We start from the raw sequence: 16,645 nt of genomic DNA, 5'->3' as shown, positions 1-16,645 counted from the left end.
CTCTTCCCAGCCGACCAAACTATGCTCAACAGTAGATTTTGACCCTGGAAAATAGTTACGATTTGTATAGTAAAGTTTGTGGTTGGTTTTTCTTCTTTCTTCATAATCCCAAGCAAACGGATAATGTTAGTTTTAAGTTTCAGAATTAATAGGGAAAACTCACAGTTGAATCATGTGGTGGGCTTTAAGGTTTAAATTTGGATAATGGTGAGATTTTACCAAAAGCATTTTTTAAAAAACATTTTGAGAAAATAGGCTAATACTTAAAATATCCAGGAAGTTGAACTTCGCTACTGTGTAGTCGTCATGATGAAACTTGAAGACAAGAGAATTGTACCTAATGATGAGGCTTTAATTGCCAGAAGCTTCTGAAAAATGCAACAACTAATAGATATAGATATATTAATTTGAGTTAGTTTTCCTCACTGCAGGGTACCCTGTAAGTTTTGCCATCGGGTGAAATGAAAAAAAATGTGAGTTGATTCATTAACATTTCCTGGTAGTTAAAATTACTTTTTAAACATGATAATGTATAATACACATTACTTGTTTATAGAAACAAAAATATAGAAACTAATGTTTAAAGCAGGTTGGCTCTATAATACAGTGTGCTATAATTTAGATTTTCACTTAAACTCTCAAAATTAGAAGAGCTCACCTATAAAGGCTAAAAAAAGGAAATAAGAAATCTAGACATTTACTTCTTCCCAGCACGTTCTCTGTTCATTTCGTGAATAGAAAACAAAATGACATTAGAAAGCACCTGGGATTTACTTATATACAATTATATACTATGTGTAAAGCTCTGAGTTGGTAGTGGATGAAGTGTGTTAAGATGTATAAAGATATCACACTAACAAGTTCTTACTTTCTAGCCAAATCATGTCTCCCTGTGGTACATTTTAACCTCCAAAACCTGTGGTTGTTGTACTAGTACTAATGTATACAGATTGTAATAATATTTTAAAGGAAACAAAAAAATCTATTTACACACTTTACATATTTTTTCTTGGTGATGTGCTACTTGAGATTGTGTTTATAAATGCATTTGTATACATAAGCATGCTTAAAAATCAGTGGTCATAAATAGCCTTTATTCGTTTTGTATGTTTTCTTGCAGGTAAGGTCTTGGCGCAATACCATATGGACCTGGACAAACTTGTTAAGGTGGAAATTTTTGTTATACTAATCAGTTCAAACATTTGACCGGTCTGTTTAGTTTTCCAGTATTTTAGTCAAATAACTAGATGTGGGCTTCATATTATGAGCAGTATTTGTGGGATAATTGATCACTTTAAATTATTTCCTACCAAATGTGAACTTGTAGCTCAGTTAATTTTTATGGAGCCCTTACCATAGGCCAGTATCTGTGTTAGGCTTATACACACATCATCTCACTGAATATTTACAGTAACATTATCAGTTAGGTCTATTAAACTTGCTGTTTTATAGATGGAGAAACTGAGGCAAAGAGGGATAAAGTTCCAAAACTAGAGCCATAGTCTAGAGTCTTTTCTTCCATATAACTGAAGACTTTGGTAGAAAAAGCCTGAGAGTGTACTCTGACCTGGACTCTAGTCCTTCCTACCCTGCTTTGTGAATTAGAACAAGTCATTCAACCTCTCTGAATTTCATTTTCCTCCCCTATAAGAAATGAACACTATAAATTCTTATACAGGGCCCGGCACAAATAACGCCCCTTATTTGTGAGCCAGTAATCTATACCAAATCTTTTATTGCAAAATCATAGGCATGTAATTCTGTAACATAACAAGATCATACTCAAGCACGCCATATGACATTTTAGGTGAAATGTTCAAATTGCTGTCCATTTTATGTGAGACATTCACATACCCTCCCAACCACACTCAGTGGCGTTACTTCTACTGGACCCTGTGTTTTATTGAATCTTAATTTATGAAGAATCCTTAAAAGTATTCTTGACCATTGTCTCTCGGATTTTCTTCCCAGCCCCTGACACTTGTTTCATAAATTTTGATGCACATACTCAAACCTTGACAACTCCATCTCTATTGCTGCTTGGTCTGCCCATATTGTAAGATGTGGCTGATTTCAGAGGTGTCAAAATACATATAAAATAATGTGCACCTTGTAACTGATGACATACAATAGGTGATCTCTGGGCTTTTCAACCTTGACTCTATGACATCTGTGTCTTTATAATATTTTATCGCAGGTTTATGTATTTTTAATGTAAATGATTCAAGATAAAACAAACATCTTTCTGTCTTATTTGCCTCTGAATCCCAATACTCAAAACAGTGCCTAGCATGTAGTAAATGCTCAGTAAATATTTGCTGTATAATTAAATTTCTTAATTATAAATACTTTTTAAAATTTGTATTTGACTTGAATTTGACATAAAATGTAATAGTATCAACAGGACAAAAATTATTTGCTAATATTTTTTGCATTCAGAAGTGTACTGTAATAAAACCATGTTTTTTCTTTCCCAACATCTTTTTTGTTAACTGTGTTGATTGTGATTAAGTGTGGAGTATATTTTTTTCCTTGAAGAGGTAGAGTAAAAATTGAAATACTGGCATAATGATTTAATAAGGAATCAAACTGGTTTTATTTTTTAAACTGGCTGAAGTCTAGGAAAACTGTTTTATATAGAGAGATTTTTGTATTAGCAAAAGTTGAAAAAATGTTTTTTGATATTTTTATTATATTTGTGAGCACTCTTGAGGTGATTAACCATACCATCCTTCCAAATGTACAAATATTAATGTGTCTGAGTTATGAATGATGCAAATGAACTACATTTTAAAGATGTTTTTGAAAGTGTGTGAATGAACAGAAAAGTGTTCAAGTTTTAGAGTGGACAAGCGTAAAATAGTGTAACTAAAGAAGTTGCAGCAATATTTATAGTATGTATGTTGAGGTTTCTACTTTCAGTTAGAACCAGTATGGGGATGTAGGAATTATTCCAGAATTGTAGACTGTTCTCTGGAGACAATCAGTTAAGTGTCCTGCTGTGACTGGAAAAGCCAACAACATGAGGTATTATCAGAAACAGATTTTGGAGAATCAACAAAAAATATCTTATCCTCAAACAACACGATGGTCTGCCCATTTTTGAACCAAGCATTGGCAAAGAATGAATTACTTACAGACCTCTAAGTCTCATTTTTTAGTTGAAGGTAAGCTTTAAATGTTTGGTGGGGAGGAGTGCATAAGAATTCAAGCTTCTATTAGGAGGAAGGGGAAGATGGATGCTAGAGTAGGTAAAAACAGGATCCACTATAATGCCTCTATTGTCTTCTAACAATCCTTGGGTCAGAGCAGTGGACACCAAAAGCAGAGAGAGATTATGGACAAGCTAATTTAAAAATAAATAACGCTGATGTTCTACAAATGGACCACACATTTTTAAAGCTCATGATTTACTAGGTTCATTAAGAAGTTACTCTTGTTGCACCCGCAGCTGTGGCTCACTTGGTTGTAACATCACCCAGTCAACCAAAAGGTCATGGGTTTAATTCAGGATCAGGGCACATGGGCAGGGCACATGGCCTGGGTTATGGGTTTAGTGTCCAGTGGGGGTGTGTATAAGGGGTCCCTTGTTAGGGTGCTTAGGAGAGGCAACTGATCAGTGGTTGGGGTGCATACAAGAGGAGACTGCTGTTTCTCACATCAGTGTTTCTCTCCCTCTCTCCCATCCCCTCTCTCTAAAATAAATAGGCATGGCTTCAGGTGAGGATTAAAAAAAAATCACTCTTGACAGACAGCATTTTTAAAAAATATATTAGAATTTCTTCAAATAAAGAAGGTTAAAGGGACATGGAAAATTGCCTACTAATAGAAGAAAACTCAGCTGTTTGGGAATTGAAATAAATGAATCTTCTACTGGGTAACACAGAAAAACAGAGAAAATGGGAGTGAGGATGGAAAGAATGAATAGTGGAGTTCCTGATAAATCAGGTGTAAAAATAATATAGGAGGAGACTGTCACTAAAAATTATTGACAATCTCCAGCTTCAAAAAAGATTTATACACTATTTAAAAAACAGTGTCAATGAGAAGATATTGAGATTTAGGGTTAGTTAATAAAACCTATTTACTTTCTATAGCTATGGTTCTCAGAAATATGGACCTTCTACAGTACAACCTAAATCAAATGTGTAATATACATGTAACCAGTGGCTGACACATTGCCTGATACATAAAAGGCACTAGAAAAATCTTTGTTGAATGAAGGAAAAATGAATGATCAAAAGACAGGCAAGTGATGAAGGCACTAATAAATCCAAATACCATTTATTAATATGATGTTTCATCATTCTTCAAAAAAATAGCCTCTGAGATGGCACTAGTACTGCTCCCTTCCCGGCCTGTGAGATGCTAGTTCTTAATATAATAGATACTATTTATTGAGCATTTAACACGTGTCAGGCACAATGCTAAGTGTTTTTTCTCCATCAATAAATTTTTAGAAAATCCTCGCCAGAGGATATTTTTATTGATCTTTGAGAGGAAGGGAAAAGAGAGAAACATTGATGTGAGAAACATGAATTGGTTGCCTCCCGCATGCAGCCTGACTGGGGATCAAACCTGCAACCTAGGTATGTGCCCTGACCAGGAATTGAATCCACAACTTTTGGTGTACAGGGACAATGCACCAACCAACTGAGCCACTAGACCAGGGCATCCTCAATACATTTAATTCCTTTAAATACTTTGTGTGTGGAAGAGGAGATCAAGGCTCAAATAGATTAATATAAATTGCCCAAAGCTAGACTGCTGATAAATAACAGAGTTTGGGTTAGAACTCAGATAGGATTCACTTTGTAAATCGAAGCCTGTGCTCTTATTTCCTACTCTACTGCTTCTTTCATAATGTGCAACATTCTGCAAATTTATTTGGCTTCTTACAAGCTTTACATTTTCTCCTTTGAAATAATCTTTGACAGTACTTTGAGGTTCCTGCATTGGCACTTTCTTATTGCCAGGGGTCTTCATGAGCTCTTTTGTTTATGAATTAATTCTTCATTCTTTGTTGGCTTCGTTTGAAAACTTGTCCCAGGACCTCAAACCCTCACTCACTAGAATTCTAGACTGAATATTCAATGTATAGCTTTATAAATCCTGTTCTCTTCTGCAGTTGGGCAAGTCTCCTGAGAGGCCTTTCATAAGCCCCTTTTCTTCTTTCCTCCCACTGATCAGAGTCCCGGCCTTTATCCTGTATTTGCACAACTGGCTCAAAGACTCCAGATCAGACATAAATTTCTCTATTGTTTCCTATTATCCCAAGTACCTTTCTTTGAAGATGTTTTCCTATTTGTCTCATTATTTTAGGAATAGAGTCATCATATTTTATTGTAATTTCTCTCAGAGATTTATCTTGGTTATATTTGAAACTGGTATTTAAAAATTTTTTTTAAAGTTCTAACCCAATTGAGAGGCAAAATTAAGTGGCCTTTTCTCTTTACTCTGGAAAGGATTGAAAATAGACAATGTTCTGTTAACTTAAATCCCTCCTTGGCTGCCTGCACAACCCTTATCTCCTGGGTGTTGCCCCAGGCTTCCAGTGGTGGAAGCCTCACAGAAGCTTTTCTGTTATTCCTGAAGCACACTTTCTGTTCTATCTGGCCATCCCCAGATAAGATCTTTCTGCCATTGTTTCTGCATACCTTCAGGGACCAGGGCACAACCTTCCCACTGTTCAAATCTACCAAAAGGAGAATAAAGGTGCCAATTTTACTGACTTTTGCCTCTAAGTCTCAGATTGGCTGGAATGTTACTTTTTTTTACTTCCAAGCAGCTAGTGTTTTTTGCTTTTTGTTTTTTGTTTTTTAATGAGGAAGGATGACCACTTTGATTTAGCTGAGATTAAACCAAACTTAATTACCAGCAAAGACACGATTTCAAATTGAGTAGGTCCAGTTACCTTAGTGAGTCAAGTTTTCCATAGGGACTTATTGTGAAACCAAATGACTTCATTTTTAGTGATGGTAAATATATGTCTTTGTGTGTGTGTGTGTGTGTGGTCTCTGTCATTTTGTATCCAACAGAAACTTAAAAGGAATGATAGCTAAGCTAGATGAAGACTCCAAGCGGGCAGTTTTCTGATTGGTACGTTAAGAGGAATTGAATAAGAGGATGTGAGTACTTTTTATTCAGTGTAAGGAAATTTCTGAGGTTCAAGTATTGAAGGCCTTATTTCTAGCAGCTTTGTAAGCCTTGGTACAGGATAGAATTTGGGGCTTCCATGGCTCAAAGAGACAGCCCCATGGCAAGGAGCCTATAAAGAGGAATTTGTCTGAGGCCTCTTTTAGGTTCAGAAAAACCTGTTGAGCAGACCACATTTTTATCTGTTTTTCTGCCTCTGGGGATTTCTCCTGGCTGCATGAATTCACAGCCATCCTCAGCGTCAGTGCCCTCCCCATTGTTGGGCCCTGAAGAAGTGGGCCCCTTTTTAAAAGAATCAAATTTATTAAGGTGTAATTTGCATACAATAACATGCATACATTCAATAAATTTAGACGAATATATACACACCTAGGGTAACCATCATCACAATCAAGATATAGAACATTTCCTTCACTACAAAAGGTTTCTTTGTGCCCCTTGCACTCAGTCCTTTCCACACTCAAGTCCATGGCCGGAGCAACCATTGAGAGTAATATCCAGGAGACCAGCATCTAACATCATTGAATAAACTTGTCTTTCCTGCAGTTTCAAACAAAGAATTATACAGTATGTTCTCTTTTGAGTCTTCTTTCATTTAGCATCATGTTTTTGAAATTCACCCGTATTGTCCATGTATCAGTAGTTTGCTTTACTGCTTAGTTCCATTGTATGAATACGCCATTGTTTGTCTATGTATTCACCTATTGATGGACATTTGGGTTGTTTCCAGTTTTTTGGCTGGCCTTTGTTTGGACATATGTTTTCACTTCTCTTGGGTAAATACTTAGGAGTGGAATGCCTTGGCTTACATTGGTTAGAGCATCATCCCAACATACCAAGGTGATCTCCTTTCAGGGCACATACAAGAATGAACCAATGAATGCATAAATAAGTGAAACAAATCCATGTTCTCTCTCTCCTCTCTCTCTAAAAAAAAAAAAATCAATAAATAAATTTAAAAAGAAAGAAAAATAAACCGCCAAAGTGTTTTCTCAGAGTGGCATTACTATTTTACATTTCCGCCAGCAATGCATTGAGAGTTTCTACTGCTCCTCATTCTCACCATCACTACATAGCCATTCTAGTTAAGTGTGTAGTGGTATCTCATTGTGGCTTTAATTTACATTTCTTTGATGGCTGTTGATGCTGAGGATCTTTTTATGTGTTTATTGGCCATGCTTTTGTGAAATGAACAAATATTTATAAGTAACTGATATTTCCTAGACAAACATTCCCTGGCCCACTTGGACTTCCAGAATGGCCACCAGAGTTACACTGTCCCTCTCTACCCAACCACACCTCTTTCTTGCACCAAATCCCTTCCCTTTCTCTAGGTCGAGGATCAGTAACATTATGTTAAGAGCCAGATGTTTTTTTCTTTGTAGGCCATAGGAACTTTGTCACAACTCTGCAACACTGTCATTGTCAGAGCAACCATAGATAATATGTAAATGAATCAGTGTGGATGTATTCCAATGAAACTTGATTTATGGGCCCTGTAATTGTCACAAAATATTTTTCTTTAGATTTGTTTTCAAACATTTAAAAAAGCAAAAAGTATTCTTAGCTTGCAGATCTAAGCTTGCCAAACTCTGCTCTAGATGGTTCACCAGATTTCACCAGGCCCTTAGTGTACAGAGGAATCACAGTTATCAGTTTGAATCTCAGCTCCACTATTTACCAGGCTGTGTGACCTTGGGCTTATTCCTTCTCCTCCCTTCTAAAGGAGACTTTCTGGAAGTCTCAGACTTTTGCTTCCATGTATATTTTATTGGCTGAAACTTAGTTCACATATCTATACCGACTGAAGGAGGCTGAGAAAGTCACTCAGCTATGTGACCAATTACCCAACTGAAAGTTTGGGTTCTTAATTGAGGCTAAATGAGAGAATCGATGTTATGGTAGTTAGCACAGTCTGTGCCATACACTTCTTGTCCACTGCCCTGTCCAGATAAGCTTTGAGCCATGTAATAGGCTCTGGAATTAAGCTAGACACTAAACTCAGTCACAACTGCCTGCTTGGGAGGTGCCTTATGCAGGAATAATTTTGTTAAGCTACAATCAGAGAAACCAGATTTTAAAGTCCAAAGAGTCTCAGTACATCAGTGGAAACTTTTGTTAGTAACTACAAATATATCATCCCCCAATCTTTAGAATATTGCCATTTCAGATCTCTTTTGTAATGCCCTTCGATACTCTGTATCAGGTTCTGAGGGTATCTACTTTTGGTGATGACAGTGCCTTGGTGAACAAAATGTCAGCATGCACTTTTTCTACCCTGCTAGTCGGTAAAAATTTAAAATAAGTAGGTATGATTATTTTAAGAATATTTTTCCTTGAATCTCCCCCTCAACTCCGCCCCAGTACTTGTCTCCACAGTACCTAGACTTTATTTATTTTTATTTATTTATTTTCAGAGAGAGGGGAAGGGAGGGAGAAAAAAGAGAGAAACATCAATGTGTGAGAGAAACAGCAGTTGGTTGCCCCTTACACTCCTGCAGCCGGGAACCTGGCCCACAACCCAGGCATGGGCCCTGACTGGGACTCAAACTGGTAACCTTTAGGTTCACAGGCCAGTGCTCAATCCACTGACACGCACCAGCCAGGGCCACCAAGGCTTTTAGAAATGTGATAGCTTTGAATGGATGGAGCCTTGTTTGAGCATCTCCAAAGGATTTCATGAGAGACCTAATCTTATTCTGAGAGGTCTACTACAATTTTTTGACTTATTACCTATAATCAGAAGACTTACCCAGATACATGAGAAACCATTCCAAAGTCATGGAGACAACCATACAGGAATGGCTTCCACTGAGCACACCACTCTTCAAATGCTCAAAATAGAGGGCATCCCAAATCTTAGGCATATTAGGGTGGTAATAGGGACCTTATTGCAGTATTTGGATTTAGAGGGGTAAGCCTTTCTATTTGGATGAAAATAAGATGATTTTATACTGCTATGGAACAAACAAAACAGGTTTTACTTACATGATTTATATACTATGATTTTATCATGATCTGACAGTAGACAAAAACTATTTTGCTTTGGAAATAGTGGGAACACATATCTGTTAGACTCCTCTCCTCCAAACCTCTTTTATGCTGAAAACCTGTTCTCTCCAAAATGGAAAAAAACTTACCATCTTCTTGAAGACTTTCTCTGAAGTGTTATTGTTATATTAGCCAGAGATGACTGGGTTTTAATGAAAGTGTTTTGGGTCACCTAGAGTTTCTGTAAGTTATAAAATGAGTTGATTTATTGTGAAGTTGATGTATTACAGTTTTTGAAGCTATACATGCCTTTCTTGAAAGCCTGCTGGTCCTGTATTTGTTTGCTGTTTGGTAATAAAGCGTCTTTGAGTATCAGAATAGGAGTCTATTAAAAAGAAGCCTGCATAAATACCAAGGGGCTTCATTTAGAACCTCTTGAAGGTGTGATAAAAAGTCAGTCTCCTTGATCTGAGAAGCTTTTTACTTTAACAAGATTTTTAAAAATATATTTTTTATTTACTGTACAAAAAGTTGGAACACAGACAAAGGGAAAAAATAAGAATCATCCACAGTCGCACAGCAATTACTATGTTAAATCCTTTGACAAACCTCCTTTGAAATAGTAAAATTACTGGGTTGGCCAAGAAGTTCATTTGTTTTTTTCTGTAAGATGGCTGTAGTAGCACTTAGTTGTCTTTAACTTCATTCAAAGCAATTTTGTTAGATTCTAATGTGACAGCTGTCATATCAGCGTGCATTAAAAAAAAAGTATCCAAATTGGTGAATTTTTGTGTAGCCATTTTAATATTGAAGTTGGAAGAAAATAGGCAACATTTTTGGCATATTATGCTTTATTATTTCAAGAAGAGAAAAACACAACTGAAACGCAAAAAAAAAAAAAAAGATTTGTGCAGTGTATGGAGAAGGTGCTGTGACTGACTGAATGTGTCAAAAGTGATTTGCAAAGTTTCATGCTGGAGATTTCTCTCGCTGGACAGTGCTCCATGGTCAGGTAGACTAGTTAAAGTTGATAGTATCAAATTGAGACATTGAGAACAATCAATTTAATACCACATGGGAGGTAGTCGATATATTCAAAATATCTAAGTCAATATAGTTATTAGTAAAAATGAAAAATGTGTCTTTTAATTTATGGAAGAACTAAACGGACTTTTTGGCCAACTAATGAACAACTAATAAATTAGTTGTTTTTGAACCAGTGAAATATATATACCCAGTGGGCTACCTTAAAGTGATTTGCGAACAACAGAGGGCTTTGAACCTCTATAATTCAAAGCCTCTATCATTTCACTTAGCACCTCACTGGGAGGGATATCTGTAAAAACATGAGTCTTCCTAAATATACTAATTGCTAATACTGCAGCACATAGCCAAACAAACCCTTCAGTATATATTTCTTAATACTTCTTGGAGATCATGGTTTCTAGGATGACATAATTATTTTGGGATGCCTTGATAGTAGAACCAGTAAAGGTTATAAGTCCTTAAAGATGTGAATCGTACTTCTTCCCTCAGGCGTGTGAAAAAAGGAAGAAAGGTGTGATATTGGAGGATATGGTCCCATCATCTCAGATTATAATAAGGTACCTCCCTGGTGTCTGAAGTCCATGAGGCACCTTTGCCAGAAGCAAAGACAAATCATTTGCTGAGTCACTTTATTGACGTTGGTGTGTTGGGATGGTGAGTTGTGGTGTCTCTCTATGAAGACTTCTGGGGCAGTCGATTTTGTATTCCCTCTAATGCCAAGCACAATGCCTGAAGCCTCATTTAGTAGTATTTAATACAAAGTATTAGCAATTGTGTTAAGAATAATCAAGGTCAAAGGCACTTGAGGACACATACTGACACCAGCTCAACTTCTGAAGCTACTTAACTATGTAAGAGATCCAGATTTTAGCTGTGGTGTCACCCTTCCTGAACATGTTGCTAACGCAGTAACCTAATATCTAGGAATGGAGGCAGGTACAGGAATAACCTGCAGGCCAGTACAGAAACAAGGCTGCAGGCTGCGGGCACATGCTGCCTGGCCCTGCCTTTCTGTGCTTAGGTGGCTTTCTGTGGCAAAGGGGTGTCACCTGCTGCCTTTGGAACCTTCTGGAGAAGATACGCATGTACAGTAAAAGTGCTTTGTTTCTGCAATGTACATAGCATGGTTTTTCAAAGAACAGCCTCAAGACTGTCTGTATCAAAATTACTTGTAGTTCCTTTTAAAAATGCAGGTTCTTAATCTATTCCATATTTGCTGAATCAAATCTTTTGATCCTGAGGTCCATGATCTTTATGTACCCTGTTCTTTGAGAACTTGGTATTAAGTAGTTTTTTAAAGCTTTTATGACTGTGACCTAGAGTTACAAATAAGTTTAATAAAACAATACTTATACCTGCTAGGACAATGCACTCATACGTTCTATCAATTCTTTTTATTCAGTTTTCTGACTGTGACCCCCTATTTTGATTTCATGACCTACTAATTCTGGATAAGAAGATCAAAGTAGATGACGTTTAATGTTTCAACATTAAGATTCTACAACTAGGAAAAAAGTGAAAAATAAAAAACAAACAATTTTCTCCTTGCTTTTCTCCTTTCAGATTGCAGCCAATATGAAGGATTGTCAGAATTCATAGATGCACCACAGGTGACACACTTGGGCTTTACTCTCATCTCTGCCACTACCTCCCTGTATGACTTTGAACAATCAAAATCTTTGGGCTTCAGTTTTAGTCTAAAACATGAAGTTAATACTTTCCTCTTATATATTATAAAATTTCTTAAATGAGATTAAAACTATGAGGAATCTCTGTGAATTCTAAATGCATACATTAACATAAGATCATGTCCTTTTGTAAGAAATGTACTTGAAAACATTCAGACTTACAGTCACTTCTCTTACAACACCTCTTGTCTTCTAGTCATAACTTCTACTCTCCTTAATCCCCAGTAGATGACCTTTAGAGAAAAAGGTACTGCAGAAATCACATGAATCTTTATGCAAATGTTTGGTTCTTACTCTTACATTTTATCTTAATTGCTTTCATGCAAGAGAAAATGTCCTGAGAAAATACTCCTGGGAGAGCAATCCAGATCTTTGGTCTCTGAGCTATGTTGTTAGGCCTTACAACCAAATTCCCCTGCTCTGATAAAGAAATGCATAGGTGCTCTGTCCAGATGGCTCAGTTGGTTGGAGCATCATCTGGTACAACAGAAGGCTGCAGGTTTGATACCTGGTAAGGTCACATACCTAGGTTGTGGATTCAGTCCCCAGTTGGGGTATGTGTAGGAGGCAACTGATTGATGTTTCCCTCTCACATCAGTGTTCCTCTCCGCTCTCAAATCAGTAAAAAACATATCCTCAGGGGAGGATTAAAAATATATATTTTTTTGCTTCTGTAATTTTGATATGTATTGCCAAATTGCCCTTCATAGAACTTGATTCATAGGAGAGGCCCATAAGTAATGTAGGATGAAGCCTTTCCACTCCAACACTCTTACCAAACTTAAACATGAGGTTAAGCATGTTGTCTTTCAAGACATTTTGTATTTTTTTCCCCCTGGGAACAGCCTATTTATATCATTTCTTCTTTATATGTTAGGAAAATTAGCCCTCTCCTGGAAATTAGTTGCAAATACTTTACCCATTTTGTTATTTGTCTTTTAACTTTGATTATGGTGATTTTTGCCACACACAAAAAATTAATTTATATAGTTAATTTTATGACTTCTAGATTTCTTATACATACTTAGAAAAGTTATTCCCTTTTCTAGGTTATAATTGTTACAAAGTTATGGAATAATTTTTCCATGATTTCTCTTTCATCAAAATTAATTTTTTTGAGATGGGGAGCAATTTTATTTTTTTAGGTAGCTTCCTAACTCAATTTATTGAATAGTGCATATTTTCTTCCACTGATTTTAGATGCCATTTTGATCACTTCTTAAATTCCACATGTTTATTTTTAGAATTTCTATTCTGTTTCATTGAATTATCTGTCAACTCATTTGCCAGTACCGTAGTGTTTTATTTATTGCTGGTTTGTAGTATTTTTAATTTTTCAGATGCCAGCATTTCCTTGTTATTCTTGCTCATTTCGTTCATTTTTAAAAATTAACTCAAGAGATTGTAAATTATATATTAATTTAATGAGAAACGATATCATTATGGATGTCGATGTTTCCTATCCAAGAATATGGTGTGCCTTGTTCCAGTATTCTTTTATGTAACTCACAAGTATTTTAAAATTTTCTTCATACAGATCTTGCACATTCCTTACATTTATTGCTAGACATTTTATCTTCTTTTGGTAGTCATTATAATTGAGTATATCTTTTCATTAAATCTAACTGGTGGTTGTGTGTATATATGAAAGCAATTTTAATTAGGTACCCTGCCACTTTACTGAATTCACTTACTGTCTGTAATAGCTTTTTAGTTGATTATCTTGGAGTTTCCAGGTTTTACAATCATACATGCAGATAGTGGTAATTTTAATATCTTCCTTTCCAGTTTTTAAACTCTATTTTTCTTTTGTCTAGCTTTATGTATGCATGTATTCGTTCTTTTGTTTTCCCTTTTATAATTAATTTCTGCTTTTATTTCTTCCTTTCTGTTTTTGTTTGGTTTACTTGTTCTTTCCCAGATTTTTTTCAGTTGCATGTTTATTTTCTTTTGAGCACTATTTTAGTTTTATCCTGGAGCTCCTGATGTGTAGAATGTTCATTGTAGTGATTTTATAGATACTCTGAAATTTTGGTTTGGATTTCTTACTCATCAAAGGATTGTTTGGGATTTTTTTTTGAGTCCTATTCTACATATTTTATTCACTACATTTACATGACAGTATGTTGATTATGTTAATTATACTTTTGAGGGATTGATTGCTCTTTATGGGTTAATACATAGTCAAGGTTTGTGAAAGTTCACATTAGAGTTTACTATTATAAAAGAACTTAGATGTAGTTAGTTAATTGTTAGTACACTATTATTTGTGAACAAAGAAAACCAGTAATGGATTAATTTCATTTGGCGAAGGCAAAAATGGGAATACTTTTGCAGTTTGGAAAACGTAAATTTTGTTTTCGTTGGGTGAGCTGCAAGGTTAGCTGGCAGCTGGCACAGACTAGTCGGCGTGTTCTGGTCTCATGCATCTAGATGGGTGACAGGATCTGTGTCGCGTCCTTCGTTATCTTGGCCATATCTGTATCATTTCCCTTCTCAGAATTTCTCAATATATGTCAGATAGCCATAATATGCTAAGGTTTTCTTTATCTTAATTTTTTAATTACTGATCTGTCATGGACTAAGAGAGATGAATTACTAGTAGTTTCTTACTACTATGTTTTTCTTTTATTTCTCCTTATAGCCTCTAGTTTTTACTTAATATTGTTGCAAAGTTGATTTGATCCACAGATATTCATAACTATTCATCTTTATCATGAATTGTAACCTTTAACATTATAGAGTTCCCCTCCACCCAATCTGGTTTAATACATTTGGGCCTGTGTTCAGCCTTATCTGTTATTAAGAAGTTGCTTTTTGTTTGAGTCATTTTACTCACCCTTGTATCTTCAGCCCTTCTGAATAATTTTATCTTTGTTGTAGGGCTTTTATGTAGCATAGACCTGAGTTTTGCTTTGTGATTTAGTCTGAAATTTTTTTTCTTTTTAAAATGTTTTTATTTATTGACTTTAGAGAGAGAAGAAGGAGAGGGAGATTGATTTGGGTTCCACTTATTTTTTTATGCATTCATTGGTTGACTCTAGTATGTGCCTGCAACCTTGGTATATCAGGACGATGCTCTAACCAAGTGAGCTACCAAGCCAGGGATGGCTCGTTTTCTCTGAATATCTTGAGTTTAGCCATTTACATTTTTTATTTTATGTCTGGTCTTAGTTCATCCCATTATTTTGCTATACCTTCTGTATTTATACCTTTTAACAATATTCTACTACTATACAGATTGCTTGCTTGGTTTTCAGTGTGTATTTCTTTTGATAATTAGGAAGGTTTATTTTTATTCTAATAGTTACCTTTGTAATGCCCTGATTGTATAATACCCTCAATTCTCTATTTAGCCAGACTTTTAGTGTCTGTAATCCTCTTCTATAAGTAATGACTGATAAGCTGGACTTCATTAAAATTAAAAACTTCTCTGCAAAAGGTAATGTCAAGAAAAATAAAAGACAAGCCAGAGTGGGAGAAAATATTTGTAAAAAAAACACATTTAATAAAGGATTGTTATATAAAGTATACAAAGAACTCTTAAAAATAAGGAAACAAACAGCCTGATTTAAAAAATGGGCTAAAGACCTTAATACACAACTCACCGAAGAAGATACACAGATAGCAAATAAGCATGTGAAAAGTTGTTCCACATCATTTGTCATCACGGAAATGCAAATTAAAATGAGATACTACTACATATATATTAGCATGGCCAAAATCTGGAACACTGACACCACCAAATGCTGGTGAGGATGTGGAACAACAGGAACTCTCATTGTAGGTAAGAATGCAAAATACTGCCACTTTGTAAGATAGTTTGGCAATTTCTTATGAAGCTAAACATACTCAGCTTGTAATCCAGCAGTCTCACTCCTTGGTATATACCCAAAGGTGCTAAAACTTACGTGCACAGTAAAACCTTCACACATATGTTTATAGCAGCTTTATTCATAATTGCTGAAACTTGGAAGCAGCTAAGATGTCCTTCAGTAGGTGACTGGATAAATTGTGATCCATCCAGACAGTGGAATATATTACTCAGCACTAAAGAGCTATCAAGCCATGAAAAGGCATAAAGGAAGTTTAACTGCATATTACAAAGTGAAAAAAGCCAATCTGAAAAGCGTGTATATTATCTGATCCCAACTGTATGACATTCTGGAAAAGGCAAAATGGAAACAGCAAAAAATCAGTGGTTGCCAAGGTTGCGGGGTAGGGGGAGTGATATAGGAGGACAGCATGGAAAGGGATAAATTGATGGAATATAGAGGATTTTTAGCAGTGAATATACTTGATATGAAACCATGATGAATACCCAAATAATGCATATACCACCAAGACTGAACCATAATGTAAGCTATATATGTTGGGTAATTATGAGTCAATGTAGATTCATCAGTTCTAACAAAATATACTGCCCTGTTGGGGGGATGTTGAAAATGGAGGAGGCTGTACATGTGCTGGGCCCAGGGGTGCATGGGAAATCTCTATCTTCCTTAATTTTGCTATGAACCTAAAAAAAACTGCTCTAAAAGAAGTCTTTAAAAAAACCCAAAACGCACAACACAACTGTGGCAAGGAGGTAGGATAGTAGCAGGTGTCTTTCCCATAGGAAGCCCAGAGCCTGGTCTTGATGCTTTCTTTCAAATGACTATTCCTGTTCCTTCTTTTTTCTCTCTCTAGGGATTTTAAAATGGATATTGAGTGACCCTGAAACCAAGATAATATTAAACTGAGTTCCAGACTATACCATTACA

The sequence above is a fragment of the Pteronotus mesoamericanus genome, unplaced genomic scaffold, assembly GCF_021234165.1.
Source record: "Pteronotus mesoamericanus isolate MK-2021 breed Mesoamerican mustached bat unplaced genomic scaffold, CSHL_Meso_final contig_657, whole genome shotgun sequence".
Classification (NCBI taxonomy): Eukaryota; Metazoa; Chordata; class Mammalia; order Chiroptera; family Mormoopidae; genus Pteronotus; species Pteronotus mesoamericanus.
The sequence above is the reverse complement of the archived record's forward strand: the minus strand, read 5'-3'. Positions refer to the sequence as shown.